This window comes from Tympanuchus pallidicinctus, unplaced genomic scaffold (assembly GCF_026119805.1).
Source record: "Tympanuchus pallidicinctus isolate F22 unplaced genomic scaffold, pur_lepc_1.0 scaffold7, whole genome shotgun sequence".
NCBI classification, from domain to species: Eukaryota; Metazoa; Chordata; class Aves; order Galliformes; family Phasianidae; genus Tympanuchus; species Tympanuchus pallidicinctus.
The window spans coordinates 21,721,701-21,737,743 of NW_026294791.1; the positions used below are offsets into that span (position 1 = coordinate 21,721,701).

The following is a 16,043-nucleotide window of genomic DNA, read 5'->3' on the forward strand; positions in this document are numbered from 1 at the left end:
AAAATGGGAGTAATTACAATTTTCTTCAAAGCTAGCAGAGCATAGCACCTCAGGACCTAATCTAAATCTCTCTTCTCTAAATTCACTTCAGGGATCCCTAACTTTGAACCAACAGCAAAACTGTGGATTACCAAAATTGTTTAACAAAGCTAAGTGGATCCAGCTTCAGGAATAATTTTATTTGGGAGACTGATGGATTTCTTACTTATTTTGGAACATATTGAAGGGCATTTTAGAGTATAACTATGAATTATCCAGTTTAGATTCTTGGAGCTTCAGAACTGACCTAATTAGACCATGCAAAAATCGATATAAGATTTACTATTAAATTCTAAGAAGTCTGAGTTAATGGCAAGCAATTCTGAGTTTGCCTCTTCAAAACCGCAATAGGGATTAAGTATTCGCCTCCTCTGGGAGAAGGGTAGACAGTACCAGGCCAACTTTAACATCATTATCAATACTTAATTTCCACTCACTTAAATGGTAACTATCTGAATACTTTATGAATTAATTAAGGATCTGGAGATTTGATACCTTGATTAAAACAAAAAACAAAAAACAAAAAACAAACAAACAAACAAAAAAAACAACCAAGAAGAAAAAGCACTGCTTTGCTGTTTGGAAGCACTCAGTGTCATGAATATAACTTCCTGTACATCTAGGACTACAGATGGAATCCTGGCATGCTTCACATATCCAAAAACATGTTAAATAATTTCAAAAGATGTTTACATTGGCATTTAAGATTTACAACTAATTATGCTCATAAAAATCCTCCATCAACTTGGCTCATACTGTTATAGAAAAATATCCTACAGAAAGTGGAATTATTTTTGTAAGTGAAGTCTAGCAACTAAAATATAGAATAAACTAAGGTAAACTGAAATATAGAAATTTTAATTTATCAAGATAGTGAGAACCTTTTGTAGATTTAAATAATTAAATTTACAAATTCTATTTGAAAACAGTTACCCTTTTACTGCTATTCCTAGATGAATTTTTCTGTCTTAATGTTGCCAAAAATGCTCACAGAGCAGCATAACTGCCTAGGACACTGTACTTAAACAGGACATTTAAAGTCAAAGCCATTAGGCTCTGGTAACTTGTTTCTTTCTTGACAAAAATTACTGATCACAGAAGCCTGAATAAAACAACTGCGAGGTTAAAATGCAGATGGAGAAAATGGGTCTGTGTGGGTAGAACTGCTGGAACAGTGAACACCAGAAGTAATGCACGATGTAGCTATTAAGACCCTATGGATGTTAAAAGAAATATGCCTAGATTAGAGTTAGCTTTGTGACTTTGTGTTTAATGTTTTCATTTGTCTTGGAATGAACACAATATCAGCTCCTCTGTGTGTGGAACAGTACTAACACAGAATTCAATAGCTGAGGTAGTAAGCATCATTTTGTGATGTTATTAACTCGGTGGTTATAGTAATCTTGCTTTGAGGTATTTGATATTTGTATTTCATCACTTTTTTTTTGCTTGATGTTAAAAAACTGCTGTATCCAAAGGTACCATAAATGAGCACTACAGTGAAATACTTCAACTCCACACACCTTGAATCTTGAGGGCACTAAAAAGAAGTCAAGTACTCTCTCTGTCTTCTTGAGCAGTATAAGGCATTACGTACTGCTGACAAGAGTAAAGAAGAAAAGTTTCCAAAATTTTTATGAATTACATTTTAGAAAATCTTCTCCTGCTCTTTTTTTTTTTTTTTTTTTTTTAATTACCTCTACTGTTCAGACTGATGCTGTTTTGTACAACTCTTCAGGCTGCAGACAAAATATGCACTCTAACAGCAGGCCTCTTACGTGCAGTGGCTTCAGGTATATGCCTATTGGTTTCAAAGCTTTGCATACAGATCTCAGCCTTATGTGTGAATCTGCAGTTTTCTTTTGATGGACAGCAATCCACGTGTGATATCTGTAAACAGATGATCTCAGCAAGTTCTTGTTCATTTAAAGTATTTTTTACAGGGCAGGTGTAAACTATAAAGAAAGTTTGTACTCAAAATGACTGAAGATACAATTCAGGAGAGAACAGGACCTGAAAGGATCACATTTCTGTGGAGCTCTACACTTTATTACAAGCCATATTCTGCTATTCTTTAGCAGTACTTAGGAGAGCAAGAGTGGCAATATCTTTCCTCAAATGAAAGAACAATACTAAGCTGCCCTTCAGCAGGAATAAGGTCAGTACTAACTAGGGTAACTGTTCATTTCAGCCATTGAAAGGACACACATCCTGCCTGTCTGGAGCACTCATTTGGTTCATCCTATAGCAAATTAATTTTGCTACACAAGCAAGTAGGCTACAAGCCATTAGTCAGTGAACCATGACATTTCTGCATTCTGCATGTAAAATAACTCACTCAACAGAAGCCTGTAAAGCAGAATGTGCAGGAGTGACATTGCCTGCAAGGAGCAGATTACCAGACTTTCTGCCTTTCAACAGAGGATCTGCAAGAAAGCAGCCTACGTGCCCTGTGGGCACAAAGATGCCTAATCTTAAGGGGATATCACAGTTAAGTTCCTGCTTATCTGGAAACTTCAAGAAGTCACCTTCTTTTAAAGGGAGATTTGTACCAGGTATCTAGGTGCTATCAAGGGTCCCAAACTCAGGCTGAAATTTATATGCGGAGTCAAATTTCAAGTATTCTATCTCCTAAGGCATCCAACTGTGAAGGGTGCCAAGTTACATCTTTAATTAGGTATGACTGACCTATAGCTATGAGAACTCACTGTATTACTTGTACACTGTTAATATTCTCCACCAGTTCAATGTTTTATAGGTTATGTGCTATTCTATTGTATGCAATTTTCTAGTTCTATGATGCATCATCTCAAAAATGTAACTGATAGGAAAGTGAGAGTTTATTACCCAAACTGAAATGGGGGGAAAAAGAAAAAAAGAGTTCATTAATCCGAGGCTCCCAAAATGCAGTAAGGAGCAATAGAACAGGGAGAGGAGAACAGATGATACAAGCACCCTAACTTCAGCAAATTTTAAATTCTAAAAGTCTGGTTTTGCAAGTACTCTTAAACATACTATTTTATATGAAGCACTACATATTATTTGCTTAATAGCAAATGTACTGTGCAAATCTTAATAATAATATAATAAAATAAAAATGCATCCCCCTTAACTGGTTGTGTCTGACAGCACACAATTTAAATCATCAGTGTCCCACAGAGCGTTCTGAGCAGTAAGCATGAAATATGTAAATGAGGTAATTAGACTGGAGATGATACAATTGATGCAGACTTACATTTACGCATGAAAATTCTGAGGACAAGGAAAAGGCCATGAAGCACTTTTTCTTGAGCCTCTGAGAGCTGTGCTACAGATTTATTAAAAAGGAAGAAGCTTTCAAAGAAACTACTTAATTGCAAAGCAATTAAAATTAGCATTATACTGTCCTAAAGTTTTGAAAAGCCATCAGATCTACAGACAATTTCAGATCTTAATGCTACAATGCACTCGTAGTCTGTTTTTATTTTATGTGAAATAACACACACCACAATGTGCTATGGGATCCAAACACAGCACATATGGACAGAAACATATCAAGCAGGTCAAATTTTAACTTAAGTGCCTAGTTCTAGCTAATGTGCTTAGACATGTTTTACTCTTTACATGCATTTTAATGCTGATTTTAAATCATCCTGCCCCATATTAATAATAGATTGAAAGTCTAACGACAACGTGAAATAAGAACTCTTAGATAAGGTTTTATTCTTCATTTGTGGTGCCTGATATGAATTACTAGAAGAAACAGCTGTCGTATACAGTCCCATAGCTATGACTAGTTGGACTTTAAGGTCTGAAGATCCTTGCTTCGATACTTGATTCTTTATGAGAGATTTTCAAATGAAATGAAAACTAAATCTACTAGTGATTTCATTCAGACTTACCTTGTGAAGTTATTCACCTTTTTGTTGCCCTTTTGGGCTGGATCTTCTCCAATCTGGACTCTGTGGGCCAAAGATATTTCTGCAAAATTAAAATATATTTTTTTGCCCTAAGAGTTCTTTGCCTCTAACTCAAGTTTTAGGGCTGTGTTTGCTGTGTGGCATGTTGCAATAAGGAAGTTTTCTCTTTTTCAACTATTTAACTAGTATTCAGAACAGTCAAGTAAATGTATCCCACTGTGCTTCAAGATCAGCGAGAGATTAGTGCCTTATGAACTTAAGGGCTCTTGGATTTCACTGTTGTTGGTCCCAGCAAGAGAGATTTAGGGGTTTATCTGAGCTATATTCTCTGTGCTACATATACTCCTTCACAGACCAGCTACTATTTGTTCTGTTCTGTTATCTATGTATTTTAGACATTTAAAATATCAGGACAAAACTTCAGCTGGCAAATTCATGTCACAGAGGACCTTCTGAGTTTGTGCAATCAATGTTTTTTGTTGGATTACTGTAAACATAAGAAGAACAGGTCAACTTGAGTAAAGAAAAGAAACGTGAACTGTATAAATGGCATCACTGATCTTTTAAAGAGTAAAAAGGAAAATAATGGGAAACAAGCACAAAGCTAGAGCTCGACCACTACATTTCTTAGAGAAGCAACTAGTAAGTCCATAGAGTAAACCACACTCGATGCCACACAGAAACAGACAAGAGAGAAGGTGCAGGAAACAGCAAGTAACAGATCATTATTTCATTAGGAGTGCACAGGGTTGTCAGCAAATGTGCCCATATTAATCAAGGTTTGTTCATTTTCTGCTACGTTCATAATAAAAATCTACAGCACTTTAATGTAATGCTATACGTGCACCATTAACTTCTGCAGGTGCATCTGCAAAAGCATGGCAGCACTGCTCTCCAAGAAATATTGGCAATTAATCTCCATGATGTTTAGTCATGTGATTTCACTGAAAGATCCTCTACAAAGCAATTTTTAAAACCGTTCTGCTCTCACAAACTATCACGTCAGCTAAGCCACCCTTTCAACAACATTTCAAAATTCAAAGTATGTTCATAGAAGAATCAAAGGTAAGAAAATAAAGGAAAAATCAAGTTAGAACCCCTCACCTCCAAGTTTTCAAATTCCTTCTATGATTAACTGACTACAGTGAGCTGAAATTTGTATATGTATATTTTTATATAATCACCATTCAGTTATGAATAATGACAGAGATTTTAATTATCTGTTAGTCCAAGATCAAACAGGTAAGATTTTAATTAAACAATGGGTGATTTTTCAGTTCTTGGAAACCGTCAGTGCCTACTGCTCTCATTTTCAGGAGAAAAGATTTAGTCAGCAATATTCAAGCAGCACCAACTGTATCTTCAAATGCTCCTTAGAAGAATCTTTTTAGACTCTTCTAAACTACATGGAAAATGTACTTCTATAGTGAACTTTTCTCCAAATAGCATCACTGAACCAAGAACTGAGGAATTATTTCTTCTTGTTTTCCTTTTCCCCAGCTCTCTGAGTATCCTTCCCTCCACGTCATTGACAGTTTCAATGTTTACATTTTCCTATTCCTTTTCTCTGATTTCTTACCCAAGAGACATCTGCCCATTTATTCCAATGGAGGCTGCTCTGAAAAGAAAATCTGAGATGCATTCTGCTATCCAAAGCAAAATGGTTGATGTGAATTTGTGTTTCTCCCAAAATAATTTTCTAAGGAGAACACTAACCCTGATGACAGTAGGTTTGCAAAGCTTTGGAATTAACAGTGGTTCGGAAATGCAAACAACACAATTTTATTAAGGGGGGTTCAACGCCTGTTTTCTTTGATTATAGGTAGTGTACGCTTGTGTTTAAGACATTAGTAAAATTAAGATACAACTGTCATTACTTAAATGTCTGCTGGTCATAACCTCAATGTTCTTTAAATAAATGAAAACAAATGAGGAATGTTAATTCGTTAAAAAAAAGTTTGATGCTTGTGATCTTGAGTTATGTTTTATCCTGGCATAGAAACACATATTTTTTATGTATTCATGATCTAATCTTGTGTCAAAATGCAACTGTGAATACTCACAGCAAAATAAAAACTGAACAATTGTTTGTTCTTCTGTTTGCCTTCAACTGCCATTCCCATGCTCTGAGAGCAGTATATTTGATCTATGTTTCTCTCAAACAAAAAGTTATTATATTTCTCTCAAACAAAAAGTTATAGTTTAACTGAAACTAACAATCTTGGTAGCAGAATGCAACAATTACGAAAAAATCAATATCTACTTTTTATATAATAGATTTTGTACATTTAGCAGTTCCATAATTCTAAGAAACTTCCTAGCACAGCACTCAAATATAGAAGACAAAGTATATTTTCTTAACTACTAATCAGCCTTTTTTTTCCCTCAAATCTCAACTCACTCAAAGTGCAAATACCTTGCTTTTGTTCACCCAGACCATTGTACAGAAAAGATTATCATTTGGTGACTCGGCTACTTGACAAGCCAAACTTCTCACATTTAAAACTCCTTAGTAAAATTAATTTTGGAGGCCCCAAATATAGTTTTTATGCAACATATTTAGGATATATTCATCTTATTTGAACTAAAATGCATGATTGTCCATGTACAATGTGTAATGCATTTACATAGAAAAGGAATTGGTGATCTTCAAAACTTGCAAGAGATTCCACAGTAGTATTTCCATTCCAACTGCAAAGTTTGAGATTCTGTGTGGTGTAGGTATGGAACCTCTCCACTCCATAATAACTTAAATACTGAGCCATCATTGATCATCTTGGAACATATTACAGTTATATTACAAGTATTCTTCAGGCTTTTTTTTTTTTTTTTTTGGCTGCAGATCTACAATTACAATGAGGTATCATGTCTGATTAAAGAGTGAAGAGTGCATTTCACTCAATACTAAGAGCTGTAAGGTGAACAGCATAGCAAATGTATTGTGAATACAGTGAAAAGACAGCAACACTTTTCCATTTAGCCACAGGCATGAGTTCTTTCCTACTGCCAAGAAGTTTTAACAATAGCACAATATGTGTCAGAAAACAAAGAAATGAAAGACAAATCTGGTAAGAACCCAGTACTTGCTTGGTAAATAAAACAAATATGTTTAGATATTTATGACACTGATCACACAGTCTTAAAACTCTTTCATCATTTTGCACTATCGAAAAAAGGAAGAATATCTCTACACGGTGAAAAGAAAATAACATGGTTGCTGCCAATCATAAGAGATAGAGAGCAGTCTGGAAATCCAAATGATAATGAAATCCTACAAAAGAGTCAGGGATATGAAAAACAACATAGCAAGTTGACTAGCAGGCACATATCTGAACAGAAAAGAGCAGTAGCAGTTGTTTGGAAAGAAAGAAATCTTGCCTTCCAGTTATATATTCTGTAAGTAGTGTAGGCAAAGGATCTTAAGCTTTAAATGAATCACAGAATCACAGAATTGTAGGGGTTGGAAGGGACCTCCAGAGATCATCGAGTCCAACCCCCCAATGAAGTACTCCTACTAATAACCTTTAATGAAATGATTGCCCACATACCATCCAGTTTGGTCCTATGTGAAAAAGGAATAGTTGGTTCACATAAATCCCAATCTACCCAATCTAATACCCAATCTAATGGTTACTGGACTGTACGATTTTGAAGCATTCACTGTGGTTAGAACATACATTAAAAGTTATGTTCCAGATAATGATGACAATGAAAACCATGAGCAATCACAATCTGGATCAGAACTTGATTTACAATGGGCCTGATCCTCCTGTACTTACTAATATTTCCTCAGTGTTACAGTAGTATGTACTGGCTTTGATTATGTGATCAATGCTTTAGGTATAGTCCACACATGCAACAAGATAGTGACCGTGCTCTTTTGCTCTGGGCACTAAAAGTATTAAGTAAGGATTAAGTATTGAGATATGATCACCATGAAATTAGGAAGATAAAGAACTGTCTTTTACAACAATAAGGTTCAAGATGAGCAGAGAGAAAATGACAAAAATTACTTACGTGTATATATATATACACACACATATATATACATTCATATAGTTTTATGCGACATATATTGTATATATATTATCATATATATTTATACAATATACATATATGCATATATATATAGAGAGAGAGAGAGAGAGTATAAAACCATCAGCATAAATGCCCAGGTATCCACCATTACCTACAGATCATTATTTTTTTCTGATTTAGTAGTCTTTTACACAAATATGTTTCTCTCTCCTTCCTGGAATGCTGAACCTGATGTTGATGCATCTTCCTGAACTTCTCTAAACTCACCATTTTCTACCATTTGTCTCCCAACAAAAAGACACCAGTGTGACCAAAAGAACTAAATGCAACACATTGTTCATTCCTCCCCAACAATCACCTCCTCCCACGACACATCAGCATCCATTTCACCAAAGACACTGCATTTTCTTTAATTATGCACCTCCTCCCACAAAGAGAAACAACTGTACTGGATCTCAATAGCAAAAAGCACAGCAGAGAAGCACATTTCAGAGATTCTTAAATTCCCAAATTCCCTCTTGCTCAGTTTAGGTGCAAAATCTCCCATCTCATCTTCAAAATGCATCTTTCAAGCAGATACACAAAGCATTTTTACTTATAAGCAATGAACAGACGTAGATAGTACAAGCTGAGAAGGGCAGAATTTAACATTCAGCTTTATAAAAGAAAAATGACCTAAAACTGGATCAGCTTCACTGAGCTTTAAGTTAGACTTTAACTTCAAGAATGATTATGAAATACTTTCTCACAAATTTGGAAAATGTGAAAAGACATCATAAAACCTCTATCGCCATCTTTATGAGGAAGACTCTGATATCTAATTTCTCTCCTTTTTTCCTGATTTATCAGCCTTCATTTCCATTCAGTCTTGTTTGCGCTATTCATTGTAACATTCTGCTGTCAAAAGCATCTACAATCTCATTAGTATTTTCATTTCTTTCTCTCTAGCTGCTTTTTCCCCATTTTTTCCCTTTGATTATGGCAAACAAATGGAATCATAGAAAAATTTAATTGTTCCTTTTCTTGTCCAACTGCTATTTGTTCATGTTGGTAATGTTGCTCTCCATGCATCTTTTTCTCCAATGCTTAAGAGTTGACATTACAAGAAAAAAAAGGAGTTGTTTTAAGAAAGCTAGGGTAAAAATAGATAAAAGTGATGTTAATTGGTTTTCTGCTTAAGCATGGGTGATCCAGATAGCAGTAATACTTAGATGCTGTTTTTTGGTTTTTTTTTTAATACCATCAAATTTACCTATTTGTATAAAAATCTTTTTCTCTCATCTTTATTCTCTTTAGAGCAAAATGTTTCCACCTCCTAATACTTAAAATATTATTGCCCATTAGAAGATAAAGTTTCTTTCCAGTTTCATTTGTTCAGTGGTCAATCATAGGCACTGAGCAGCCTTCCAGTATGAAAACTTGAGCTTTAGAGTAGGACCTTTAGGTACACTGCAGTCAGTGTGAAAGCTTCCATTGATTTGAGTGGAATTTGGAGTAGGGTCTTGGCCCTTCCCGCAATACCATTTTCTGTTAAAATGTTAATTGTTGATAACATTGGCAAAGGTTGCTAATGTAATCAATTTTCTTGCAATTGTAAATTTGATTTTGTTGGCTCTAGCCAATAAAACAGCTTAAAAGTGTGTGAATAATTAGCCAGCATAACATTGTAAATCCAACTTACAAATTAAAACAAATGCAGTGAAATCCCTAAAAATACAGACACACCCACTACAGGTCCATCAACATTTTTAAAGGAGTCTGTGGGCTTTAATATAGCTCTGTATTCAGCTCTGATGAGGCATCACAGTGAGTACCTTGTTCAGTTTTGGGCCCCTCACTACAAGAAGGACATGGAGGCCCTGAAGCATGACCAGAGAAGAGCAACTTAGCTGGTGAGGAGTCCAGAACACAAGTCTTAAACGAAAGAGTGAGGGAACTGGGGTTGTTCAGTCTGAAGAAGAGGAGGCTCAGAGGAGACCTTAAAGATTTCTACAACTTCTTGAAAGGAAGTTTTACTGAGATGGAGATTGGTCTTTTCTCCCAGGTAACAGCAATAGGATGAGAGGGAATGGCCCAAATTGTGCCAGGTGAAGCTTAAGTTGGATATTAGGAAGTATTTCTTCTCTGAGTGATTGGGTTCTGGAACAGGCTGTCCAGGGAGGTGATTGAGTCACCATCCCTGGAGGTGTTCAAGAAACATTTAGATGTACTGAGGGACATTGTTTAGTGGGGAAGTATTGGTGGTAGGTGGATGGTTGGACTAGATGATTTTGGAGGTCTTTTCCAACCTTGGTGATTCTATGATTCTATGATTAATGATCTGAAGTTCAAATCGAACCATAAAGTCAACTTCCAAATCATTAGTCTATAGGTAGCAGAAAATAGCAGAGATTTTTTGTTTTAAAGTTTTCATTAGGTGAGGACTTGGCCATTGTTTGATTTAACATATGAGAAAAACATTCTTGACATACATATATACACAGATGTCTATTTCAAGAAACTCGTTTCCTGTGAACTTTTCGTTGATATTAATTCATGTGGTCACCAATATTGAAATCATGATTTTAAGTATACCATCTATTCAGTGTGCAAAGTCCTGTACCAGTTCACAACACTAAGCAGTTCCATTCAAACAGTAGACTCGAGGGCTGCATTGCTATTCAGCATTAAAAGCTTTCACTGTGTGATATGAGAAACTGACCTTGCTGCCCTGTGCAGCTGGTGGTTCAGAGCCCAAAGATAGCATTTATTCAGCTTGAGCTGTCAGATAGAAAGGGCAAATGTACCAGCAGGTAAGTGAATTAAGCACTGTTCGGTAGTTAGCATTATCTAATTATTCATGACACATTTGTCATATGCTGTTAGGAGACATTAAAAATGCTAATGTCTGACCACTCTATTCAGTAATACATTTGCTGAGAAACATAGAGTATGTGTTTCAGATAACAGTGATTACCTTCCTGCTTTCTTCTCCTTGTAAATTTTTTTTTTCATAATTTTATTTACTTTCAGGACGACCACAGTTTCCTTTATGAATATGTAAGAGCTAAATGTTATGCTTACAAAAATTCAAAGTAAAAAGAGATTTGGAAAATCCATGCTTACTTCAAGGACCAGTCTAACAATGCACTATAAAGTCTAGTACTGATAATACAGTTAGAATGTTATATTGCTGCTCTGTATCTTTCCAGTGAGGCTCAAAGAGACCTTTTTCATCTTTATTATTTCCAAATAAATAACATTCTTTGTTACTAGGATTTTTTTAGTTTCCTATAAAACAAATAGTCATGAACTCCTTTACTGTATATAGGGCAGATGTTTCATCTATTTCTCTATCAAATTAAGCAATATGAGAATGAAGATATATAGACTAAGATTTGCACACCCAGTACTGAAACATTTAGCTTTGGAACTTACCCAAATGAGAGCTTACAATTTTTGCTATGTAATCAGGCATTTACTTTCTAGAAATGAGCAAGTAATAATTTCTGCTGCTCCTCAATTCACTGGGAACAAAAGCTACCATAAAGTTCCCACAAAAGTAGGAACTTAATGCTGTCTTTTGAAAAATGTAAATATTTCTACCAAGGCTGCTTCTGGCAGGAATAAAACATATAAAGACAGCTTATATAGTTGCTGTATTAGTTACTGACAGAGCTTGTAATCATTACTGGACTCATTTTTAATATTAAAAGAATTAATGTGAATTTATTTTATAAATATCTTATGTGTGAGATCTGATTTGTTAATTATATTACTGACATTTTCTTGTCAAGTATAATATGCCCCATATGCCCTTATCAAGCACATCAGAAAGTCATTTCTTCCTCCTGGCTTTTAAGTGCCAAACCCAATCAATTCAATCGCTTAGCTCTTTCGTATATTACATGTACTTCACCTAAAAGTATTATCATATGCTAATTGACCTGATCTTTAATGGGCATAAAGATGTCTAATTCCTCTAATTTCAGTACAGCCAAGCAAAGTAGCCAGTATTTCACACAGATAACCTGTAACACCTGGGAAATACTGACAGACGTAAATTCTAAACACTTGCACACCAACTTGCCTCAGAGCAGTCAAGAACCTTTAAGATAGAGCCTGTGAGATGCACTTTTCCGGGGAGCCTGTAGGTATCAGAGTATGAATTTATCATGATGAAATTACTGTCACTAGAATATTCACGTATACAGTTGCAGTCTCCATCTTTGGAGGCTTTTTGAATCTATCTGGATAAAGACGCAAATAAAGTAGCCTGCGCTCATAACCGCCTTTCTTTGAGCAATGACTTGGACAAGAGACCTCTATATCCTTTCAGATGTGTAATGTCTTATGGCTTCTCAGTATAGAAAAATAATAAATAATCCCTAAAATGTTAATTCCTGTAAGAATAGAAACACCGTAGAGGTAAGCTGACTTCCACAACATAAGGAAACAAAACACTGCAAGGTAAGAAGGAAGATAACAAGGATCCTACATGTATAAAAGACTGTCATTTATTTATTCAACTTTTTCTAACTTTTGTTTTCTAAATAATGATCAAATAATTATAGGCATTATTTGCTAAAATCAAGCCACATGTAATTTTGAATAATCTCAATATTAAATCATTCATAAAGAGAAGAACACTTCTGAATACAGCAGATAAGTGTTTAGGAATACAAGCATTTTCAATTCATGCACAGACACAGCTCCTTAGTATAAATGAAAATTACAAGCCCAGAGTAAGAGAGGGTAGCTCGAATCTCAGCATTGTATTAAATTTGAAATTCTGTAAATAAATCTCCTGAGTATGTTCATAATTTTTCCTAATGAATTACTTCAGTAAAATGGAGTTCTGGATGTACTATAAAGCTACAATTTTTTTTTTTTATAAGTTTTCTATAGTAATTTCTATATTTCTAATTCTAAAGTAATTTCTATTCATCATGGCTATTCTCTAGCTACAAACAAGGCAAAGGCTTCATCTGTACTTGTCCTGTCCATCACATTGAAGGGTTTGGCCACAGTCCCAGCAAGCTGGCAAGAATCAGTTGGCAAGTTCACGACATTGTCATTTAAGATCACCTCCTTGGTGACCTTACCACCAGCACTGAAGCTGACAGCAATAGTTCTCCCAAAGAACTCCAAGACCATTCTTTGACTGTTGTCGGAATACAGATAGACTATGCTGATTTTAAAAACTATCATTCAGCAAGAAGTTATTAATAGTACTTTGAGATTGCAGTCTATAGACAGATGTAGCCACAATGTCAAAGGTACAAAGGCTAAGGAAAAGGAAAACTGCAGAGGCGTGCAGCTGTATTTTGTGATGGGGAATATATCCATCTCACATGTGGGAGGACAAGAGAGACTGTATAATCCCTCCCCCTCAGTAAATCTATTCCTTAAACCAGAGTAAAATGTTACTAGTGAAACACACAGTGCAATCTCAGTACAAATTACTCGGGATGAATAAAACACTGTCTTGGTGCAGCCTTACCTTGAAAACTACATGCAGTTCTGGAATCCACAATTTAAAATGATGTTTGGGTCCTTGAAAGTGTGCAGAGGTAGGCAACAAAGCGGATAAAAGGGCGAGAGGGTACTTCCTCTGAGGAGAGGCTGAGGACACTTGGGTTTATCCAGCCTGGAGGGAAGGAGACCAAGAGGTGACTTCATTATGCTCTGCAATGTCCTCAGGAGGAGAAGCAAAGAAAGACGCCATGCTCTGCTCCCTCGGAAACAATGGCAGGATTCACAGGAATGGCATAAAGCTGCACAAGGGGAGTTTCAGATTGAGCATTAGGAATATATATGTGTATATATTTTGTATGTGTGTGTAAGCTATGGGTAGCCCTTAAATGCTCATCATGCAGTAGGACTAGATGATCTTTTAAGGTCTCATCCAACTGAACTACTGTATCTCAGACATATCCATTAAAATGTACTTATGACAAAGTAGATCAGAGAAGAATTTCTCATCTTCTATTTTCTAAAATTAATCAACCAAACTTCGTGTTTTATTTCTGAGTCTTTCCAAGACATGAGTAGTTACAAAACACACCTAAAAAACCCCAACTGTAATTAAAATAAAAACCAGAAATGCAAAATAAATGAAATTATTACACTAAAGGCCACTGAAAGGATTCAAAGTAAAACTTCACATTTTGAATTAAAGTTCTAAGGATTTATTATCCTTCATTTATTGGTCACATTGTATCATTTTCAAAAGTCTGGACTCTTTCCTCACCTCTATTAGACTCTCCCAAGAATCTTTCCAAGCAGATTTACAATTTAAAAAGCTCTAACTGCACTGACTAAGATTTCCTCAAGCCTTGCGTGAAGGTTTGGACAGTCTAGAGTATTAATCTTTATTCATTTTCCAAACTGACTGTGGAAAGAGCCGCCTCTTTTCCTCTGTGAAAGTGAGAACTGTGTTATTCTACAAAGGGTTGACTTACAAGCAAAGCCAACATTTTGAGGCCCCAGACGTCAAGCAAAACTTTTAACTTCCACCCTTGGATAACCTCATAACCTCATAACTCAGTAAACAGCGTCACCACTACTTCTAGCACTTGCAACAGGCCACAGGCTTCCTGTTCAGATAACAGCACAAGTCCCAGGAATTCCCACTCTATTTAAAAACCACTAACCAAAGGATTTGTTTGTTATGACAATACATACAGCTGTGGTTTTTTTGTACCAAAAAGAAAAAAAAAAAAAAAAAAGAAAAGAACCAAATAAATTGAAGTTTTCTGCTAACTTAAGTGAGATTGTTTGGTTAATGGTTTGAAAAAAAAAAAAGTTTCACTGCTCCATTTGATGCCTCATGAAATGAAGCACTTTTGTCATGTTTCACTGCATTTAGACCTATCAACTTGTCAAACTTCTGAAATAAACTGTACACAGTTGACTGAGACAACTTGCACTAGCAAAACATACGCAGTGAAAAATGTCCTTACATTTAGTTAGTTTATAGTAGGACAGTCTATATTGTCACTACCCCAGATACTGTGAAGCTAGTGAGCTCTGAAAGGCAAAAGACAAACAGCTGCTTTGAATACCAGTGAGTATAGCTTTCTTAACCTTGTCTTTCACCATGGCTATATGGTGACGCCTTCCGAGCTTCGGTCAGTTTTCCTTCTTTCTCACATTCCCAAACTCCTGAACAGGTATGTTCACTTAAAATGATGTCAAGCCTTCATATGAAATCATAGTATTTCATTGTCTCTACCTTTACAGCCAAGAGCACTGACTATTGAAATGCAAGGTGTATGTGCCTGCACACTTTTTTTCCTCATAGGTTTTCACGCATGATAGCAACAAAACCGCTTCTAAATAAACATCCAGATGCTCACAATTTATTATCTGTTTTGTGAGAGCACAGATTTGAATAAATTTTAATGAAGCCTATATTTAAGACACATACTGTGTCTTAAAATCCATTAAATACTGTCTAGCTCTCAAACATTCCAAGTTACCATCCTTGCACCTCTTTTCTAGTGTCATGCCTAGACAAGAAATTTACTTTAAAGTAAATTTTACGCACGTAGACATTACACAAATATAAAGCAGCTTAGATATGCAAGTACCATCTTCTGTAAAACTCACTTCCTAATTTTCTTTTCAGATAAGGAGGATTTAAGCTTCTAAGTTTTCCAGCAAGAAAATCAGTAGTTAAATTTCTAACTCATTAAACTTCAATTCACAAAAAATTTTTATTTTTGTAAGCCGGTATGTGAGCCAAAGCTTAGATCTTCTGGATCCCTGCATATCTCAGTTACTTTTCTCCCTTTGAATCTTACAGGAGTTAACTTGTCTTGAAAAAATATTTCTCACAACCCACAGAATTTCCTCTAGCTTGCTAACTGAAGCATTTTCACTACATGCAGGTCAACCAGACCAGTTTTGAACACTTTACTGCAGACAGTTAAGAGATATGTGGGTTAATTCCCATTGTGATTATAATCCAAGTAAGATTAGAAAAGTATTTGGGAGGAAGTAGAATATGTAAACAAATTTTTCCAAAGTGGTTATATTTTTCTGCATATTAGGCTGTGAGACCTACATAAAGAAAAATAAGAG

The 16,043-nt window shown here is 35.5% G+C and overlaps 1 long non-coding RNA gene across 2 annotated transcripts in view; it reads right to left on the reverse strand.

The window, feature by feature from the left end:
• The window catches only part of LOC128072716 (uncharacterized), a 159,534-nt gene that overhangs the window by 1,367 nt on the left and 142,124 nt on the right, over window positions 1-16,043 (reverse strand). For both annotated transcript variants that reach the window (XR_008202418.1, XR_008202419.1), the window contains exons 3-4: window positions 13,459-13,605; window positions 3,921-3,999 (exon numbers count right to left, since the gene is read on the reverse strand). This is a non-coding gene — a long non-coding RNA (uncharacterized LOC128072716). The remainder of the gene's footprint in view (window positions 1-3,920; window positions 4,000-13,458; window positions 13,606-16,043) is intronic.